At 40.8% G+C, this 21443-nt stretch overlaps 1 protein-coding gene across 1 annotated transcript in view; it reads right to left on the reverse strand.

Moving 5' to 3' along the window:
* LOC133535176 (contactin-4-like) overlaps positions 1-21443 on the reverse strand; it is a 645232-nt gene that overhangs the window by 547394 nt on the left and 76395 nt on the right. Inside the window, exon 4 of the mRNA XM_061874742.1 lies at positions 172-301. The gene's annotated coding sequence lies outside the window, so the exon portion shown is untranslated. The remainder of the gene's footprint in view (positions 1-171; positions 302-21443) is intronic.

Consider the following 21443-nt stretch of genomic DNA (forward strand, 5'->3'; position numbering starts at 1 on the left):
GGGAACCCACGCAGTCACCGGGAGGACATGCAAACTCCACACAGAAAGATCTCGAGCCTGGGATCGAACCCAGGACTACTCAGGGCCTTTGTATTGTGAGGGACATGCACTAACCCCTGTTCTACTGTGCTGCCCCCATAATAAATCATATTAATAAAAATAAAAACTTACTGTAATATTTTCCCTTTTGCTGGGATGCTGACCGACGGGACGACCACATAAATCTGTTTAGATGAAGAATTAATTGCAGTCCTCATCGAATCCATCGCAACATCCGCGCCTCCAAGGAAGGACCTTAAGCCTGATGAAAACAGGTTCCGTTTAGATTTCCACAGTATATCGACCACAGTAGTTGGTGTGTGTGCTGCATATTCCACAACATAGCAAAACGACACAAGTTGGACCATTGGAGCATATGATATCATGAATGTGGAGAGAGTCTCCAGGTAGTACACACAAATACCAAATTTAACCCTTGTGTGGTGTTCAGGTTTGTGGGACCCGTTTTCATGTTTTATTAAAAGAAAAATTATACAATTGTTTTTTCAAACTGAGACTCACTGACTTTGGTTCATTTTCTGTGAAGAACATATATCAGAATACGTATTTAATGACCACACACCATACACCCCTCCTACACATTTCTATTACACATAAGATGTCCAGGGCTAATAGAAGTGTGGAAATTGATGTTCTGTGGACCACACGCGCGCGCACACACACACACACAACAGGCCTTGACAGGAAGAGGACAGACTGTTGGTACACAGAACATCAGAGGGTCAAATGTGCGAGAAAATGAGAGCAGAAAGTGTTAACATTATTGCAACCTTGTATGGGAACCATTGGTGCAGAAACACAAAAGAAGAATCCCTGCGGGATGCAGAAACTGGCAGAGAAATTTTCCATGCAAGGTTCATATTGTTGTTACTCAGCCAGCGTTTGTGGGTCGGATGGACCCGTTGCATTTTGTAGCTTTTTATGCCTCATAATCAAACACTTTTATGTTAAAATACTGAACAAATGTTTATTGGGATAAGGTAAACATCTGTTCAGTATTTTAACATAAAAGTGTTTAATCGTGAGGCATTAAAAGCCACAAAATGGTCCGTCAGACCCACAAACGCTGGCTGAGTAACAACAATATGAACATTACACAAGGGTTGAATAAGCCGGTCTGCACCACTTTTGCACTTGTTATCAGTTGTACACACAATCATTGTGGATCACCTGCAACACAGCCACTTGTATAGTTTGGGCCGTTTAGCGTGTAGTGTATGGACCCAGTTAGACCAGGCCCATTGTGGTGTAAAAACTTGGTTTAAGCCCCGGTAAAACAAAAACAGAATGTCACTGCCGGATTAGTTCCTGTCATTGCACCAATTTCAATTTCAATTGTAATGAGTTCAGTGGTTTGCATGTTCTCCCTGTGCCTGACATGTACAGTATCTTAGGGTGACGTAAATATGAGGCAATATAAGTCAGATTTGATTGAAAAACTGCAGTGATGAGAATGTGGTGGTTTATCAGTAATCTAATAATTATACATATATTTTTCCCAATATTGTATTGTTAGTGCAGATTTGTTTTTTTTTCTTTTTGTTTTGGTGTTTCTTCCTGCATTATTATTACCATATTTTTCGGACTATTAGGCGCACTTAAAATCTGTTCATTTTCTCAAAACTCGACAGTGTCCCTTATTACCCGGTGCGCCTTATAATGTTGTTTGTAATTACCGGCCTCAAAGCTATTTCATTTCGTACACGGTGTAACGATAAGTGTGACCAGTAGATGGCCGTCACACATAAGAGATATGTGTAGACTGCAATATGATGGCAGTCACATGTAAGAGATTCGTGTAGACTGCAATATGACTCACGTCAACAACACCAACATTTTATATGTTCCATTGAGAATATAGAACATTACACACAGCGCTCAAAAATCTATCAACATTTTTTACTACGATTTTGGTAAGCTATGAAGCCGTACCATTTGATGAATTGTGATGTACTTCAACATACGAGTATTATTTTGGTGTGTCTATAAGGTAGGACATTAACTGGCGTTTTGTTGTCGTATTATTATGCAAAAGCAACATTTCTTACCTTCTGTTACCTGCTGATCTGTATAAGTCCTGAACATTTGCGCTTGTCCGCCTTTGTAGTTCACGCCGACGACGCAGTCGATAAGCTTATTTTTCTCTATCTTCTTGTTATGGGACATTCATCCTCCGCTGTTGCAATTTTGCAATATAAAGTAGTGTAAAGTTCTTACTTATTTGTATCTGTCAGTAAACTCGCCAAGAAAGCGCTAAAACATACCGTGAATTGATTAACGTGGACCCCGACTTAAACAAGTTGAAAAACTTATTCGGGTGTTACCATTTAGTGGTCAATTGTACGGAATATGTACTGAACTGTAAAATCTACTAATAAAAGTATCAATCAATCAATCAATCAATCAATCAAACCGGTGTCGTGAGTTTATATTTTTCACCCAAGAAACTTTAGTTAATAGATAGTCCCGGTCAGACGTTTTTCACGAGACACATTTCCAACCTTGTTGTTGTTTCCGGATGAGAAAATGCTGCTCCGTTTTTGATTGAAGTAAAGTCCGTATGTCATTAAAACAGTTAGCACCATCTTTTGACGCTTCTTCCACTCCCGTCCTTGCACGCTACACCGCTACAACAAAGATGACGGGGAGAAGATGCTGCCGAAGGTGAGCCACGTAAAAAAGACCACCCACAAAACGGTGCATCCTGAAGAGACTGTCAGAAAGTGGCTCGAAGACGATCTGTAAAACATCATCTATAGAACATTTTGACCCAAGAACCACCATCACATGTTATGTAGACCACAAGGAAGTGTTTTACATTTAGAAAAGAGAAAAAAAAAAGACCCCTTTAATACGCCCTTTAATCCAGTGCGCCTTTTGTATGAAATTAGACCTGACTTGACCCGCTTGTTGGCAGTGCACCTTATAACCCGGTGCGCCCTATGGTCTGGAAAATATGCTATTATTATTATTACTATATTATTACTAAGTTTCAAGTATTTTTTTGTGTCGTGACGTGTTCATACAGTATGTGCTTCCACTCGCGTCCTTGCACGCTACACCGTTCCAACAATGATGACTGAGAAAATATGCTGCCGAAGGTGAGCCACGTAAAGAAGACCGCCCACAAAACGGTGCATCCTGAAGCGACTGTCAGAAAGTGGCTCGAAGATAATTTGTAAAACATCATCTATAGAACATTTTGACCAAAGAACCACCATCACATGTTATGTAGACCAAAAGGAAGTGTTTTACATTTAGAAAAAAATCCAGTGCGTCTTTTGTATGAAATTAGACCTGACTTGACCTGCTCGTCGGCAGTGCACCTTATAACCCGGTGCGCCCTATGGTCCGAAAAATACGCTATTATTAATATTATTATTATATTATTGCTAAGTTTCAAGTATTTTTTTGTGTCGTGACATGTGTTCAAAGTCCACATTTCTCTGTTGATGCAATTGTTGATGACTGAAGTTCTGATATCAACCAAAGCTCCTCATCCCACCCCCCGGATTGTAAATAATGTAAATAATTCAATGTATATACTATGATGATTAACTTGTGTGATGACTGTATTATGTTGATAGTATATATTTGTACCAGGAATTGATTAACGTGGACCCCGACTTAAACAAGTCGAAAAACTTATTGGGGTGTTACCATTTAGTGGTCAATTGTACGGAATATGTACTGAACTGTGCAATCTACTAATAAAAGTATCAATCAATCAATCAATTCATAAAGTATGTGCTTACCATTGCTTGTTTTTTTCAGGTCTCAAACTGAGCGCCCCCCAGAGGGACTACTTCGGGAGTGGTACCCACCCCGCATGTTTACCCTTTCCTACTTTGTTTCTGGGGTGCCACTCATCAGTTTTCGGACTTTGTATACCCGTGTCACTGTAAGTCTGCTCTTGAACGGTTCTGAAAATTTCTCAGATTTTTTTTTTCCAATGACATTAAAGCTAGTCTATTCTATTTTATTACATTGCATTTAGTAATTTACATCAAGAAACATCAAATAGTGTCAATGACTGGATTTCACAGTGAAATCCGTTTAATAGACAGTAGGAATTCATGTTTCTTGATTACGGTTGCAATGTTTGAGCAGCTTGGACCGGGCGTGCGGCCAATGTTGACGTCTCCTTCTTCACCGAGTGTTCCACGATCTGTCATTTCATTTCACTTTCGGCTTTCACTATTTGGTTTTTCCTTTTTACGAGCCGTCACCAAAAGAGGCCGCTTCTCACTAAGGAGACATGATGATGTGCATAAGCTTAACTAATAAGAGACGTTGCACAAAGAGACACAGACAGCCGTCCCAGCTCATCCTGACGCGTCACGGCTTCACAAACATTTGTACTAAACGGAACTTTTAACACCACAAACAACACCAGGACGGTTGTAACAGGTGAAAGAACGTTACTGTACGTGTACGAGTCACATTTAGCCGGAGAAAGACGCCATTGGTGAGCATACACACACACTACAGAATGCTGCTGCTCGAGTCCTGACTAGATCAAGAACATATGACCGCATTAGTCCAATGCTTAGGTCACTGCACTGGCTTCCTGTTGCTCAAATAAATACGTTAAAACAAGTCTTTTCATGGTCTTGTGCCAAAGTGCATCTGATAAATTAGAGACGGATGAACCATTTCGAGCAGGGTTCTTGAGGGTGCATGGGAGTTTGACCAACCAGTCTACATGTGCTTTGTGGACTTGGAGAAGGCATTCGAACGTGTCCCTCGGGAAGTCCTGTGGGGAGTGCTCAGAGAGTATGGGGTATCGGACTGTCTTATTGTGGCGGTCCACTTCCTGTATGATCAGTGTCAGAGCTTGGTCCGCATTGCCGGCAGTAAGTCGAACACATTTCCAGTGAGGGTTGGACTCCGCCGAGGCTGTCCTTTGTCACCCATTCTGTTCATAACTTTTATGGACAGAATTTCTATCAGTTGGGGAGGAGACCCTGCCCCAAGTGGAGGAGTTCAAGTACCTAGGAGTCTTGTTCACGAGTGGGGGAAGAGTGGATTGTCAGATCGACAGGCGGATCGGTGCGGCGTCTTCAGTAATGCGGACGTTGTACCGATCCGTTGTGGTGAAGAAGGAGCTGAGCCGGAAGGCAAAGCTCTCAATTTACCGGTCGAGCTACGTTCCCATCCTCACCTATGGTCATGAGCTTTGGGTCATGATCGAAAGGATAAGATCACGGGTACAAGCGGCCGAAATGAGTTTCCTCTCCCTTAGAGATAGGGTGAGAAGCTCTGCCATCCGGGAGGAACTCAAAGTAAAGCCGCTGCTCCTCCACATGGAGAGGAGCCAGATGAGGTGGTTCGGGCATCTGGTCAGGATGCCACCCGAACGCCTCCCTAGGGAGGTGTTTAGGGCACGTCCAACCGGTATGAGGCCACGGGGAAGACCCAGGACACGTTGGGAAGACTATGTCTCCCGGCTGGCCTGGGAACGCCTCGGGATCCCCCGGGAAGAGCTAGACGAAGTGGCTGGGGAGAGGGAAGTCTGGGCTTCCCTGCTTAGGCTGCTGCCCCCGCGACCCGACCTCGGATAAGCGGAAGAAGATGGATGCATGGATGGAACCATTTCGAGCTTAGAAAACCTCAGGGAGTGATCTCCTGCTGGTGCCCAGAGTCAGGACTAAGCAAGGCGAAACTGCGTACAATTTTATGCTCCTCAAATCAAAATATCAACACATTTGATACTTTAGCTATTTAATATGAAGGAAAACAGTGTAAAAGAGTAACTAAACGTGGTTTGTGCAGCCCTTTGAGACACTAGTGATTTAGGGCTATATAAGTAAACATTGATTGATTGATTGATTGAATTAGTCAATGCTTTTGTTGATTACCTGTTCAGTATTTTCACATTATCGTACATTTGTAACTGAATTATGAATTGGTTTTATTTCTAACTGAAATTTTTAATTATTTAATGTTTTCTTATTTTTTCCCTTGTTTTTAAAGGTTGAAACGCAATTTTTGTGTACTTTCTCTGACTTTGTACTCTTTTTTTATGTTGTAATAGCTTAGCTATATCCTTATTCACGCCACGATCCCAATATACTTAAATAACTATGTCTTCTATTCTTTATGCTAAGAGAAATGTTTTTATTTGAAACACACACTTTATAAAATTTAGCAGACAGCAGCACCTTTATTTACGAGTACCCCGACTCAAGGGTGTTTTCAGGTACAAGCTGTCTCTGCGCTAACTGACAGAAATCACCAGAAGCATGACCCAGCGTGCAAGAAGTACCGCAAGCCAAAGACGTTAAAATAATATCTAAATGGCGGACCATCCACCAAAATACGGAGAAGCTGCTGATGGTGTGTTTGACGGAGCAGCAGCTTGAAGGAGATACAGGTAAATGAACATTATTATTGCATTACTTAATGAAACTACTATAGTTGTTTGTTGTGCATTCTATGGTATTATTTTCACACAGTATTTCTTATTTATTTTTCTTTCTAAATGTGGGGTTTTTTTGGAAGTGAGAACCAGGTACCATTAATTATTTACCATTAATGTCAATAGGCAACACGGATTTGAAATACACAAGTTTTGAGTAGTGATCTCCTTCACAGAACAGATTAAGCTCGTAAGTTGTAACTACATTAAAAAAGGAAACAAATCAAAAATGTAATTTTATAGTTTAGTTGGTAGCTGGGGTTTTTCCCAAGAGAGCAGATCCAAGTCTATGAAGTAGAATGTTTGCTCCGTGAGATACTGTATCATCTATCATCATCAAGTTGACCCACTCGGCTCTCTGGACCACTGAGCGGTTTCTCTCGGGTGATGGATGTTCAAAGAAGCGTCAATCCAAGTCTATACTGCTGTATATTTGCAGTCTTAAATCAATTAAAACAATATGCATGCATACTACATGTAATGGTTTAAAAATCCTAATCTCAAATGCCTGACTCAATTTATTATCGTTATGTAGGTGCTATATGTGCGAAAGCTGCAAATTAACCGAATTTCAACATGCGTTTGTTTCATAATACTGTAGATATTTTTCAAATTCATGTTTTTTGGCAGATTCTTTTTGGTTAGTCCCGGAAATAGGATAGAAAATGTCACGCCTATGGATTATGTTTTGTTTTTGTCATGTTTGGTCATGTTATGTTTTGTTTTTTGGACACTAAGTTTTGTTTTTGCACTTCCTGGTTTGTTTTTGACTCCATGCCAACTCTTTGATTTTAACTTTGCCCTCAAGTCCTCAGTTCTCACACTTGCTAATCATTATCACAGTCATTATTTAAGCCATTCTGTTTTTGTCTTCGTCCTGGCAACTTTACCTACTGATACCTTACCCACATTTCCATGTACCTACCCTCATGCCTTGCTGTTCGTTTTTTGACCACGCCACATAAGTTTTGTATTTATGCCTCAGTGCAAGTTTTTGGTTTGTAATTCATGCCACAGCGCAAGTGTTTTTCACGTTTTTAGTTTACAGCCTTTGTTCTAGTCATTTGTTTTTGTAGCCAAGTATTTGTTCTCCGCCATTGTGCGCGCCCTTTCTTTGCTTTTTTGTGTAGTTTTGTTAGAATATCAATAAATATGTACGCACGTTCACACCTGGCTCGTCCTAAATATCCTCTGCATCGAAAAAACAACCCAAGTCCAAGTCTATGTTTGACAAAAAAGAACTGAAGTTTTGATAGAAAAAGATAAAAAAAATCCATCTTTATACTGGTTTCTGAAGCAGGACTCTTTGAAGTGCTTTACACACACAGAGAGACTTTTTCCCAAGTTGAAGGCATTGCCACGTATTCTAAAAGTTAAAAGACAGGCACTTTCTTGCTTCGAATGAGGCTGAAAGTTTGCGTGGTTACTGGTGCTGAATAAAACAAAGCACTTTCGGTCTTTGCGTTGCACAATTGGCATTTTCTCTACAAAAACTCCAACATTAAATACAATGGTAGACTCCCGCAAAGACCTTTGGGTAAGCATTTACTATATAAGACAATTGACTGACAATTTCCAAATGGACAGTTTGGAGGATACAGAAAGGAAGGAAAGAGGGTTTTATATTAGTAAATATCCCAGATTGATTTCACATTTTAAGGACTTATACAGATCCCAAATACACATAAGCAGGTACTATCTAAGGTACTACTAAGTTGGTGGTGCATCTTTAATGTCGGCAATAAGGTTTTTAAAAGGGCGTCAGACTCGTGCTTCTGTTGGGATACTACATAACTTACAATACTTGCACACTATCACTGCCAAGCATTTTGAAGTGAAATAACTCATATTCCATCCATCCATCTATCTTCTTCCGCTTATCCGAGGTCGGGTCGCGGGGGCAGCAGCCTAAGCCGGGAAGCCCAGACTTCCCTCTCCCCAGCCACTACATCCAGTTCTTCCCGGGGGATTACGTGGCATTCCCAGGCCAGCCAGGAGACAAAGTCTTCCCAGCCAGTCCCTTGGTCTTCCCCGTGGCCTCCTACCGGTTGGACGTGCCCTAAACACCTCCCTTGCAAGGCGTTCGGGTGGCATCCTGACCAGATGCCCGAACCACCTCATCTGGCTCCCCTCGATGTGAAGGAGCAGCGGCTTTACTTTGAGTTCCTTCCGGATGGCAAAGCTTCTCACCCTATCTCTAAGGGAGAGACCCAAAGTCATTTGGGCCGCTTGTACCCGTGATCTTATCCTTTTGGTCATAACCCAAAGCTCATGACCATAGGTGAGGATGGGAACATAGCTCAACCGTTAAATTGAGAGCTTTGCCTTCCGGCTCAGCTCCTTCTTCACCACAATGGATCGATACAGCGTCCGCATTACTGAAGACGCCGCCTGTCGATCTCACCATCCACTCTTCCCTCACTCGTGAACAAGACTCCGAGGTACTTGAACTCCTCCACTTGGGGCAGGGTCTCCAGGCGCTCCACCCTTTTTTTGGAGGTGCCGATTCTCATCCCAGTCGCTTCACATTCTGCTGCGAACCGATCCAGTGAGATTTTATAATACTACATAACTCATATTATGTTTTGCATATGGGTGACTGTTTATAATCATCTTGGAGAAAGCAAAACCACCAGTTTAACTAGTAGTTATTTTAGTATGGGCACATAATACAGGGCCGTCTAATACTGACATTTGTGTGTAGATTGGATTAGTTCTCGCGTAAGAAAAGGCAATACAATTGGACCTTGGTATGCAAAGGTGATGGCCCTATCCGTGAGAAGAGACTACATGATTAGCTTGATGTAAACATTTAAGTTACGACCGGCATCTGTTTTCTTTTCAGTCACTTAAACACAAATATCCCCTTTATGGTCAGGATGCGCTCTCCACTGTGGAGAATGCCATCCATTTTCTACCACTTATTCCCTTTTTTGGAGTTGCGGGAGGCGCTGGCGCCTATCTCAACTACAATCGGGCGGAAGGTGGGGTACACCCTGGACAAGTCGCCAACTCATCTCAGCTGTGGAGAATGCATATACTGTATGTTTAAGAGTTTTTTCTCTATTCATAGTCATGTTTAAAGCAGGTAGTATTTTTCCATTTATACTCTTTATGCTTGTCTTTTTGCGTCCGCAAATGTCTGTGTAGTGTCTTGAGGGGTTTTTGAATGTGAGAGTTGGAGTTCTCCCTTCTAATCGTATCTGTATTAGAACCAAGAGGCTGTTTTCCTTTCTGGGCAGGGTGGGGTCTGTTTTCATATTCAATATGTTGGCTCTGCGATATGAAAAGACAATTGGACTGGTCTCCTTAAGCTTTAGTAAAACTTGATAATATTCCTATTCTGTCTTGATGGTCCTACTGACTCAGCTTATATGTCATCGAAAGAATTTGGGATTGACCAGTGACCACACACACACACACACACACACACACACACACACACACACACACACACACACACACACACACACACACACACACACACACACACACACACACACACACACACACACACACACACACACACACACACACACACGGTAGGAATCTAAAACTGAGGGTGTGGCTTCTCCAAGTTAGGAGTGCTTCATTTTGGACCTGACCTCCTCCAGTTACTGCAGTCCTGTTTAATGATGCTCGCTTGTAATGAAGCAACTTTTGGTTTAGTAAAGAGTCTCCGACGTCTCTTTTGATCCAGCCGCACTGTTCTGTCGCCCTTCTGTCCGGACGAGGACGACAAGACCAGAGATGCACATCAATTTGTTGCAGGGGGCTGAGTTTGCACTCATTTATCATCGAAATTAGGTATCAGCAGCGCCTTCTTTTGTTGGTGTGGTTACTACCGTTTAAGTTGGTAAAGGTGCCAATATGCAACCATTTCTCAATGCCCATCGTTTGTGAGCACACCAAGTGTTTTAAAAATGGATTTATAATCTGCAAATATTTGCAATGCGCTTTATTGCTGAATAAGCCTGACTAAAAAAGGTATAAAGTGCAAGAGCTGCAGTTCACGCTTTTACTTGACGATTACAATCTCAGGTCTTTGAAGGTTAATCAATGTCACGCCTATTTTTAATATAAAGACCCTGCGTCAGGCAATTTTGTTTAAAATAAAACATCACGGGAATGTCTAATAAAGTACTATCTAATAACATACCGATCGGTCTTTGGAAGAGCGTTGCAGTGCATGAAATTAGCAGCTGATAGAAAGTTGACAATTTAAAATTGTCGAACAGTTTAAGGACATTTCTCAACAAGCTATTGCAAGGAATTTAGGGATTTCCCCATCAAAAGTCTATAATATCTAAAAAGTTCAGAGAATCAGGAGGGAATTACTGCACGCAAGTGATGATGTTACGGGCCTTCGATCCCACAGGCAGTACTACATCAGTGTGTAAAGGAAATCACCACATGGGCTCAAGAACACTTCAGAAAATCACTGTCAGTAACTACAGTTTGTCGCTACATCTGTTAGTGCATTTTAAAGCTCTACTATGCAAAGCGAAAGCCATTTATCAACAACACCCAGAAACGCTGACGCTTCACTGAGCCCGAGGTTATCTAAGATGGACTGATGCAAGGTGGAAAAGCGTACTGTGGTCTGACGAGTCCACATTTAAAAAATGTTTTCGGAAACCATGGATGTTGAGACCACCGGCCAAAAGTGGAAAAGAACTATCCGGATTGTTATAGGCACAAAAATAAAAAGCTGTGATGGTATGGGGGTGTATTAGTGCCCAAGGCATGGGTAACTTACACATCTGTGAAGGCACCATTAATGCTGAAAGGTACATGCAGGTTTTGGAGCAACATATGTTGCCATCCAGGCAACGTTATCATGGACGCCCCTGCTTATTACAGCAAGACAATGCCAAGCCACATGTTACAACAGCATGGCTTCATAGTAAAAGAGTGCGGGTACTAGACTGGCCTGCCTGTAGCCCAGACTTGCCTCCCTTGGAAATGTGTGACACAATATAAAGCATCAAATACCTCTGAACACCTCGGACTGTTGAACAACTTAAGCTGTACATCAAGCAAGAACGGTAAATAATTCCACCTGAATAAAGTCAAAATTTCGTCTCAGTTCCCAAACGTTTTCTGAGTGTTGTTAAAAGGAAAGGCCATGTAACACAGTGGTAAAAATGCCCCTGTGCCAACTTTTTTGCAATGTGTTGCTGCCATTAAATTCTAAGTTAATGATTATTTGTAAAAAAAAAAAATAAGTTTCTCAGTTCGAACATTAAATATATTTGCTTTGCAGACTATTCAATTAAATATAAGTTGAAAAGGATTTGCCAATCATTGTATTCTGTTTTTATTTACGAATTACACAACGTGCCAACTTCACTAGTTTTGAGTTGTGTACATTAAAAGGAGCTCTATCGTACATTTCCAACTTTTCAGACTTGTGTATATACTTAAAATTTTGGATACAAATACTCCGCCAAGGCTGTCCTTTGTCACCGATTCTGTTCATAACTTTTATGGACAGAATTTCTAGGCGCAGTCAAAGCGTTGAGGGGTTCCGGTTTGGTGGCCACGGGATTAGGTCTCTGCTTTTTGCAGATGATGTGGTCCTGATGGCTTCATCTGGCCGGGATCTTCAGCTCTCACTGGATCGGTTCGCAGCCGAGTGTGAAGCGACCGGAATGAGAATCAGCACCTCCAAGTCCGAGTCCATGGTTCTCGCCCGGAAAAGGGTGGAGTGCCATCTCCTGGTTGGGGAGGAGACCCTGCCCCAAGTGGAGGAGTTCAAGTACCTAGGAGTCTTGTTCACGAGTGGGGGAAGAGTGGATCGTGAGATCGACAGGCGGATCGGTGCGGCGTCTTCAGTAATGCGGACGTTGTACCGATCCGTTGTGGTGAAGAAGGAGCTGAGCCGGAAGGCAAAGCTCTCAATTTACCGGTCGATCTACGTTCCCATCCTCACCTATGGTCATGAGCTTTGGGTCATGACCGAAAGGATAAGATCACGGGTACAAGCGGCCCAAATGAGTTTCCTCTCCCTTAGAGATAGGGTGAGAAGCTCTGCCATCCGGGAGGAACTCAAAGTAAAGCCGCTGCTCCTCCACATCGAGAGGAGCCAGATGAGTTGGTTCGGGTATCTGGTCAGGATGCCACCCGAACGCCTCCCTAGGGAGGTGTTTAGGGCACGTCCAACCGGTAGGAGGCCACGGGGAAGACCCAGGACATGTTGGGAAGACTATGTCTCCCGGCTGGCCTGGGAACGCCTCGGGATCCCCCGGGAAGAGCTAGACGAAGTGGCTGGGGAGAGGGAAGTCTGGGCTTCCCTGCTTAGGCTGCTACCCCCGCGACCCAACCTCAGATAAGCGGAAGAAGATGGATGGATACCCGTGTTCTATTTATATAGAGAACATACAAACCCTTCATTTATTGAATCAAAGATACTGAAATTCCACGACATAGTGAAATTGCAAACAGCTACAATTACACCCAAAGCAAACTATAACCTGCTTCCCAAGAATATACAACAATTCTTCTCAACAAAAGGAAATGCCCTTTTTGTGACTGATGAATGATTTTCTGTTTTGTACTCAAACAATTACCTTTTTTTCAGGCATTAAATGTATTTTTTTTTTTTTTTTAACTAGAGTCCATTGCTGCTCTTTCGGAAGAAAATTGTTGGACAGTCTCTAAATAAACCATGTGGTTTTGTGCGAATCAAATCCAAAGCCCAAAATCCCTATTAACAACAGCCTATGAAATGTAATTGGACAAACAAACCTAATGTGAGTCCCCCTCTGATAATTAAGTGAGTTATAATAGAATACAGACAGACAATTATTATAGGCGGTGTGATTGAGATGTCTCATTTGTGTGGGCGGCGGGAATTATTTATTGGTGCAACAAAAGCAGATTTACTTCACTGAACATGCAATTGACGTTTATTGTTTAATGTTTGAAAACTCCAGAGATATTTGCATAACCATTGTTACTTTTCCATATAGAAACATGCTTTTTTATTAAGGTAAATTGTCAATATCAACTAAAATCAGTGCAGTCAAACAAATTTTTTTTTTCATTTTATTAACAAGGCTATAAATTCTTGCTTGCATAATTTACTTAAAGGCCTACAGAAAGCCACTACTAGCGACCACGCAGTCTGATAGTTTATATATCAATGATGAAATATTAACATGCCAATACGGCCTTTTTAGTTTACTAAATTACAATTTTACATTTCCCGCGGAGTTTCTAGTTGAAAACGTCGCGGAATGATGACGCGTGTTTGTGACGTTTCGGGTTAGAGGGGACATTATAGCTCAGCACCACTTACGGCTAAAAGTCGTCTCTTTTCATCGCGCAATTACACAGTAATTTGGACATCTGTGTTGCTGAATCTTTTGCAATTTGTTTAATTAATAATGGAGACGTCAAAGAAGAATGCTGTTGGTGGAAAGCGGTGGATTGCAGCTGTCTTTAGCACCGAGACACAGCCGGCGTTTCTTTGTTTGTTTTGAAGCTTTAACACAGAGCGGTCAAGCGTACATGTCTCTCTACGTCAACCAGCATGTTTTTGGATGGGAAAATTGTGATTATATATCTTACCGGAGACATCAGTGGATTATTCGTCCTCCTGCAGTAGCTGTCAAAAAAGGCAACTGTGAGCTTGTATCCTCTCTGAGACACTGGCGTGTTCACCGCAGCCATCCGACTTTGAGGTATGTATTTACAATCTCACTAAAACACTATTAAAACCTTGAGCAGATAAGGGATCTTCCAGAGTTATCCTAGTAAATGTGTCTAATTACATCTGAAACGTTCACACTGCCGTCACTTTTTATTTTATTTTTTTTCTGTTCCTTCACTATCAATATCCTCAGCCACAAATCTTTCATCCTCGCTCAAATTAATGGGGAAATTGTCGTTTTCTCGGTCCGAATAGCTCTTTTTGTTGGAGGCTCCCATTTTAAACAATGTGAGGACGTGAGGAGCCCTCACACCGGTGACGTCATCGTCTGCTACTTCCAGTAAAGGCAAAGCTTTTTTATTAGCGACCAAAAGTTGCAAACTTTATCGTCGATGTTCTCTACTAAATCCTTTCAGCAAAAATATGGCAATATCACGAAATGATCAAGTATGACACATAGAATGGACCTGCTATACCCGTTGAATAAGAAAATCTCATTTCAGTAGGCCTTTAACTTTAAAAATACCAACATTTTATCACAAGTCCAGCTTTTTGCCTGTATATTATATAACAATATTTAAAAAATGGTAACTTGAATGCATATCATTTATCGTATTTTTTGTACTATAAGTCACAGTTGTTTTCATAGTGCGACTTATACTCAGGAGCGACTTAAGTGTGAAATTATTAACACATTACCGTAAAATAAATAATATCATTTAGCTCATTCACGTAAGAGACTAGACGTATAAGATGTCATCCGATTTAGCGATTAGTGAAGTGAAGTGAATTATATTTATATAGCGCTTTTTCTCTAGTGACTCAAAGCGCTTTACATAGTGAAACCCAATATCTAAGTTACATTTAAACCAGTGTGGGTGGCAGTGGGAGCAGGTGGGTAAAGTGTCTTGCCCAAGGACAACGGCAGTGACTAGGATGGCGGATGCGGGAATCGAACCTGCAACCCTCAAATTTCTGGCACGGCCGCTCTACCAGCCGAGCTAAACCGCCCCGCGATTAGGAGTGACAGATTGTTTGGTAAACGTATAGCATGTTCTATATCAGTGGTTCTTAACCTGGGTTCGATAGAACCCTAGGGGTTCGGTGAGTCGGTCTCAGCAGAGGTTAAAACACACCCGACTCATCATGTGAATAAAAACTTCTCCCTATCGGCGTATTATGGATACGGCAACAGCAGAAGTAACACTGATTTGCAGGTGTGCAATTTGTTGGGAGTTTATGCACTGTGTTGGTTTTGTTCTTTGAACAAGGAGATGTTCATACATGGTTCATTTTGTGTACCAGCAAAAAAACATGGTAACACTTTAGTATGGGGAACATATTCACCAATAATTAGTGGCTTACGAACATGCAAATTAGTAATACTTCGGCATGGCCTCATTATAACCCTAACCCCCTAACCCTAACCAAATAACTCTAAATGAAGTCTTTGTTACTTAGAATATGTTCCCCTAGTGTTAAAAAATCTTTAAATGAAGTCTTTGTTACTTAGAATAGGCTCTCCATACTAAAATGCTACCAAAAACACATAACTTTGTCATGAATTAAAAAAAAAAAAAGTGTTATTTTTCACTGAGAAGGGTTCGGTGAATGTGCATATGAAACTAATGGGGTTCGGTACCTCCAACAAGGTTAAGAACCACTGTTCTATATGTTATAGTTATTTGAATGACTCTTACCATAATCAGGGGCGTCACTAGACCTAATAATGTACTGGGGTACAAATAATTCTTGTGAGCGTGCAAAGCGCGCAAGCAAAAAATTGTTTAGCACTTATCATAAAAAATACATAAATAGTGCTTTAATCTATGAAATCATATCAGACTATGTTGTATGGATCTTTGATTAACCACCTGAAATTAACTAATACATTTGACCTACTTTTGCACTTTTTTACTTCAGACTTCTAAACAGCTACTGGTAAAAGCAAAAAGGTGGGTCGTGACATAAAAGTGGATTGTGTGTCATTTTCAGTGAGTCGCAGTCACATGTGTGCATGAAAAAAAAAAAGTTTAGGGAGAAAAAAATCAAATTGTGGCAACAAAACTTTTCTAGTGACTATTAGTGAGTATTTTTAGCAAAAGGCAAACCGACTAACAAGTTGGAGGAAGACTCAGGACAGACATGGAAATATATATTTTTTTAAATCTAAATGGGGCAACAAAACCCGATATTTTCAGCCATCTTTCTGAAAACAAATACAGAAATGTTACTATTTTTTCTGGAAACAAAACCAGATGCTTTAGCTGTAGCCATTTTTCTGGTGACAAAACAAGATTATTTGAGTCAAAGTCACAGCGATTAACAAGACAAGTCTACTGTGCTATTTTTCTGTGAAATAAACTTGATGAATGAGTTAAAAATTTGGCTCGCGACTTGATATGGAAAAATGTTTTTCACCCTGAAGATAAAGCATTTGAGAAGCACTCAACTCACACATGCTGACTCCAAATCATCATTGATGCAGAAGCAGCAGACAATAACCAACATGATGTTTCATGTTCATTGGAAATTCCCCCGACAGCTCGTACAGCAAATGAATATGTTTGTCTCGATACAAGGGATAACGTTAGCTAACTTAGCATCAACTTAAGACAATGATGTTGCCTAGCTAGCTAGGACTTCACTTACATCTCTCATTCCTCGCTGCTTCTTCTCTGCTGCGGGCGAATAACTTTCTGATATCCATCTAGGAGTTACAGTTTGAGTCAAATCAAAATCAAAATAATATAATTAACAAATTGTTGTTGGCTAACGTTACCTACCTCACGCAGTGATTCTCATCCTCTCTCTACTGAAGTCTTGATCCACATGTGAATAAATTACCATATTAATTAGCCATGTGCTCATTGTTACGTGGAGTGAATACAGTAGCAATCAATTACCATACTAAGTAGTATGTGCGCTGTTGTTTATGTTATGTAGACTTAAAACTCTGAAGCGTTTTTATTGCTGAAATTTTTACTGGGGCACTGCAGATCAACACTGGGGCACGTGCCCCAGTGAAATCTGTCTGGGGACGCCACTGACCATAACATGTTACGTTAACATACCAGGCACCTTCTCCATTGGTTATTTATGCGTCACATAACGTACACTTATTCAGCCTGTTGTTCACTATTCTTTATTTTAAATTGTCTTTAAAATGTCTATTCTTGGTGTTGGGTTTTATCAAATAAATTTCCCAAAAAAATGAGACTTATACTCCAGTGCGACTTATATATGTTTTTTGACCTTCTTATGCATTTTTGGCAGCTGCGACTTATACTCCGGAGCGACTTATACTAGGAAAAATACGGTAATAGAGATCCATCTGGATTCATGAACTTAATTCTAAACATTTCTTCACGAAAAGATAAATCTTTAACATCAATATTTATGGAACATGTCCACAAAAAAAATCTAGCTGTCAACATTGAATATTGCATTGTTGCAGTTCTTTTCACAGTTTTTGAACTTAGTCATATTTTGTTGAAGAATTATTCAATAAATATTTTTATAAAAGGATTTTTGAATTGTTGCTATTTCTAGAATATATTTAAAAAATCTCACGTACCCCTTGGCATACCTTCAAGTACCCCCATTTGAGAACCACTGCTAAATGTAATGTCTTAAAAATCCTAATCTCAAATGCCTGACTCAATTTATTATCGTTATGTCGGTACTATATGAGGGGAAGCTGCAAATTAACTGAATTTCAACATGCGTTTGTTTCATAATACTGTAGATATTTTTCAAATTCAAGTTTTTGGCAGATTATTTTTGGTTAGTCCCGGTAATGTCACGCCTATGGATTATGTTTTGTCTTAGTCATGTTATGTTTTGTCTTATACTTCAAAAATACGGTAATCTGTTCTTAAAAAACAGCCCAATTTTTACCTATGAATCAACATGACCACACCAAGATGTCCGAGAATCATGAAACGGGCGATGATTTCAGCGTGTTCGGTCATTTGAGTCTTCATCCTTGGTCTTCCATACAGAGGCTCTTTCCCGAGTGAACCCACACGGCAGAAGCTCTAAAGGCTGCCTGTCAGCTGTCTCGTGATGCTCGGAGAAGGCTTGTGGTCTTTTTAATTCCAAGGCAATCTTCTGTCCATCACACCACTTTATCCCGACTTTACAGCTCAGCTCCGGTCCGCAAACTGTCACTTTCTGACAATTGGTGCAGCAGACAACCTCCACAATACCAGGAAATACTGTCAACTCCCACACACCTGACTTGCTTCCAATAAAAACTAATCGAGCCGGTATATGATGATGATGTCTGTGGACCACATAAAGAAAGGAATGGAAACCCCGGATGAAGTTCTTGACTGTGCTTATCAGTTGACCGGAGCTCTTTTTTTTGAGGATTCTTTGACTAATACGTCACATGTTGATGAGCTGAGCAAAGCTACACAACACGCTTTCGGTAAGTCGCAACTCCCTCAATGCTGCCATTCACAGGAGATTGCTGCGAATAAAGGATTAGCTACAAGCTGTGAGTCAAGCTCTGGTTCTTCCAGTCGCTTTACATATCCAGGGCCAAATTCTGCACTCGCAGAACAAGCGGCTTATAGTCAAAGGAGCTTTTTTTTCCCCCAAAGTTCCGACCGACTCCTTGGCGGAGTGCAGTGATGTAAGTTGCTGAAATTCCGGACACGCCTGCCGTTTTCCACCGCATGGGTGATGTCACATCATGTGTTTAACTATGCGAGTCGCATACACGTAGGACAGTTCACGTTTAATATAGCCTTGAAATACCACAAAGGGAGCGTAAAACATGCAATCAGGGTCCGAGGGAATGTGTTAACCAAAATGTTAGATATAAAAATGTTTGTGACTATACTGACAACACTTTAAGTACCAGTAGTGGAAAAACAAGGTGCCATTATATCGAATAAGCTATTAAAAAAAAATGATAATAGATTTTATTTGTAAATAAAAATAAAGCAAACAACCTCAAAGTGCTACAGTGTATTAAAAAAAAGAAAATCATAATAATAGGATAATAAAAAAAACAACTATAACAACCTAATAGCTAGAACTAGTATGCATATTTCCCCCCACAAAAAAAAAAGGTTATTATTATTTTTATTTTTTTAAAGAAGGGTTTTTAAGCCTTTTTTGAAAGCATTAACAGTCTGTGGTGCCCTTAGGTTGTCAGGGAGAGTGTCCCACAGACTGGGAGCAGCGGTGCAGAAAGCCCGGTCTGCCATAGTTCGTAGTTTTGTCCTTGGAGGTCGGAGGTGGTTAGGCTGTTTGGAACGGAGGTGATTTGTGGGGGAATTGGGGGTGAGTAGTTGTTTGATGTAGAGGGGGGCATTTCCATGGAGGCACTGGTGGGTTAGCAGGGAGACTTTGTATTCAATCCTGAGTGGAACAGGAAGCCAATGAAGGGATTTGAGATTTGGTGTGATATGGTCGTTTTTCCGCATTCATCAGGATCTTTGCAGCACTATTCTGTATGTACTGCAGATTCTAAATGTTCTTGCTGGGGATCCCGAAAAGAAGTGCGTTGCAATAGTCGAGCCTGGCCTTTTGAGCCTATTATCACATATATCTGATTTATGACACAAAAAGACTTCCTACGATTGCGAATAAATATGATCAAAATAGTATTAATCTCAGAGAGATTCCTGAGCCATTTTGAGAGATAAAGGGGAACATTATCAGCAGACCTATGTAAGCGTCAATATATACCTTGATGGTGCAGAAAAAAAGACCATGTATTTTTTTAACCGATTTCCGAACTCTAAATGGGTGAATTTTGGCAAATTAAACGCCTTTCTGTTTATCGGTCTTTTAGCGATGACGTCAGAACGTGACGTCACCGAGGTAACACACCCACCATTTTCATTTTCACATTACAAACACCGGGTCTCAGCTCTGTTATTTTCCGTTTTTTCGACTATTTTTTGGAACTTTGGAGACATCATGCCTCGTCGGTGTGTTGTCGGAGGGTGTAACAACACTAACAGGGAGGGATTCAAGTTGCACCACTGGCAAGAAATCTGCCGCCAGACCTCCATTGAATGTACCAGAGTGTCTTCACATTTGACCGGCGGTGCTAAGACAGACATGGCACAGAGATGTATGGATAACCTGCAGATGCATTTGCAACCATTAAGTCAACTAAATCACAAAGGTGAGTTTTGTTGATGTTGTTGACTTATGTTGTTGACTGCCAGCTAATCGATGCTAACATGCTACGCTAACTGATGCTAACAGGCTATTTACGCTGGCTGTATGTACATTTGAAACTAGATACCTACATTTAATGCGAAACAAACACTTACCAATCGACGGATTTAAGTTGCTCCAGTGTCTCAAGATGCGAAAGTCCTGATCGTTTGGTCCGCACATTTTACCGGCGATGCTAATAAGGCAGCCATGCTATGGGCCACTTCATTAGGTACACCCGTGCTATGGCCGAATAGTGTCAATAGCTATTCGCTCAATAGCTTCAAATTCTTCTTCAATTTCGTTTTCGCTATCTGCCTCCATACTCCAACCATCTGTTTCAATACATGCATAATCTGTTGAATCGCTTAAACCGCTGAAATCCGAGTCTGAATCCGTGCTAATGTCGCTATATCTTGCTGTGGTAACCGCCATGTTGTTTGTATTGGCAGCACTGTATGACGTCACAGGGAAATGGACAGTGGTTTCGAAGATAGCGAAAATAAGGCACTTTAAAGCTTTTTTTAGGGATATTTCGGGACCGGTAAAATTTTGGAAAAAAACTTTGAAAAATAAAACAAGCCACTGAGAACTGATATTTATTGTTTTTAACCCTTTTGAAATTGTGATAATGTTCCCCTTTAATAAGAAAGCCAGTCACATGATCCAGAACCGCAGATCACTTCCTCATCAACAACTATGCTAATCATGCAGATGTCAACGAAAGTTGTCATCCATTTAGGTCATTGTCGACTAAGGCCATTCAATCGATCGCAATTGGGTCTTTTGGTTTATCTTAGAAGACATTTTGTCTCTTATCCAAGTAGGCTTCATCGGTCCATGTTCCCACATACAACACTGTCCTTTCAACCCTTCCTAAAAGACTGCAATTTAGCTTCCAACAAATAACAGGAGTTAGAAACATTCTGGTAACAGTTCGTTCAAAGTCTTCTTCCTTCCTCTGACATTAAAATACACTTAAATTTAATCTGCCAGAAAATATTTAGTGAGGTGGAAATGTCAGAATATCACAGCATGACCGTATTGTAAGACGACTTTCCGTTGTTTTGTTGGTTAGACCCAATGTGAAGTAATTGATATGAGAAAAGACTTGACATA

The sequence above is a fragment of the Nerophis ophidion genome, linkage group LG16 (genome assembly GCF_033978795.1).
Source record: "Nerophis ophidion isolate RoL-2023_Sa linkage group LG16, RoL_Noph_v1.0, whole genome shotgun sequence".
NCBI lineage: Eukaryota > Metazoa > Chordata > Actinopteri > Syngnathiformes > Syngnathidae > Nerophis > Nerophis ophidion.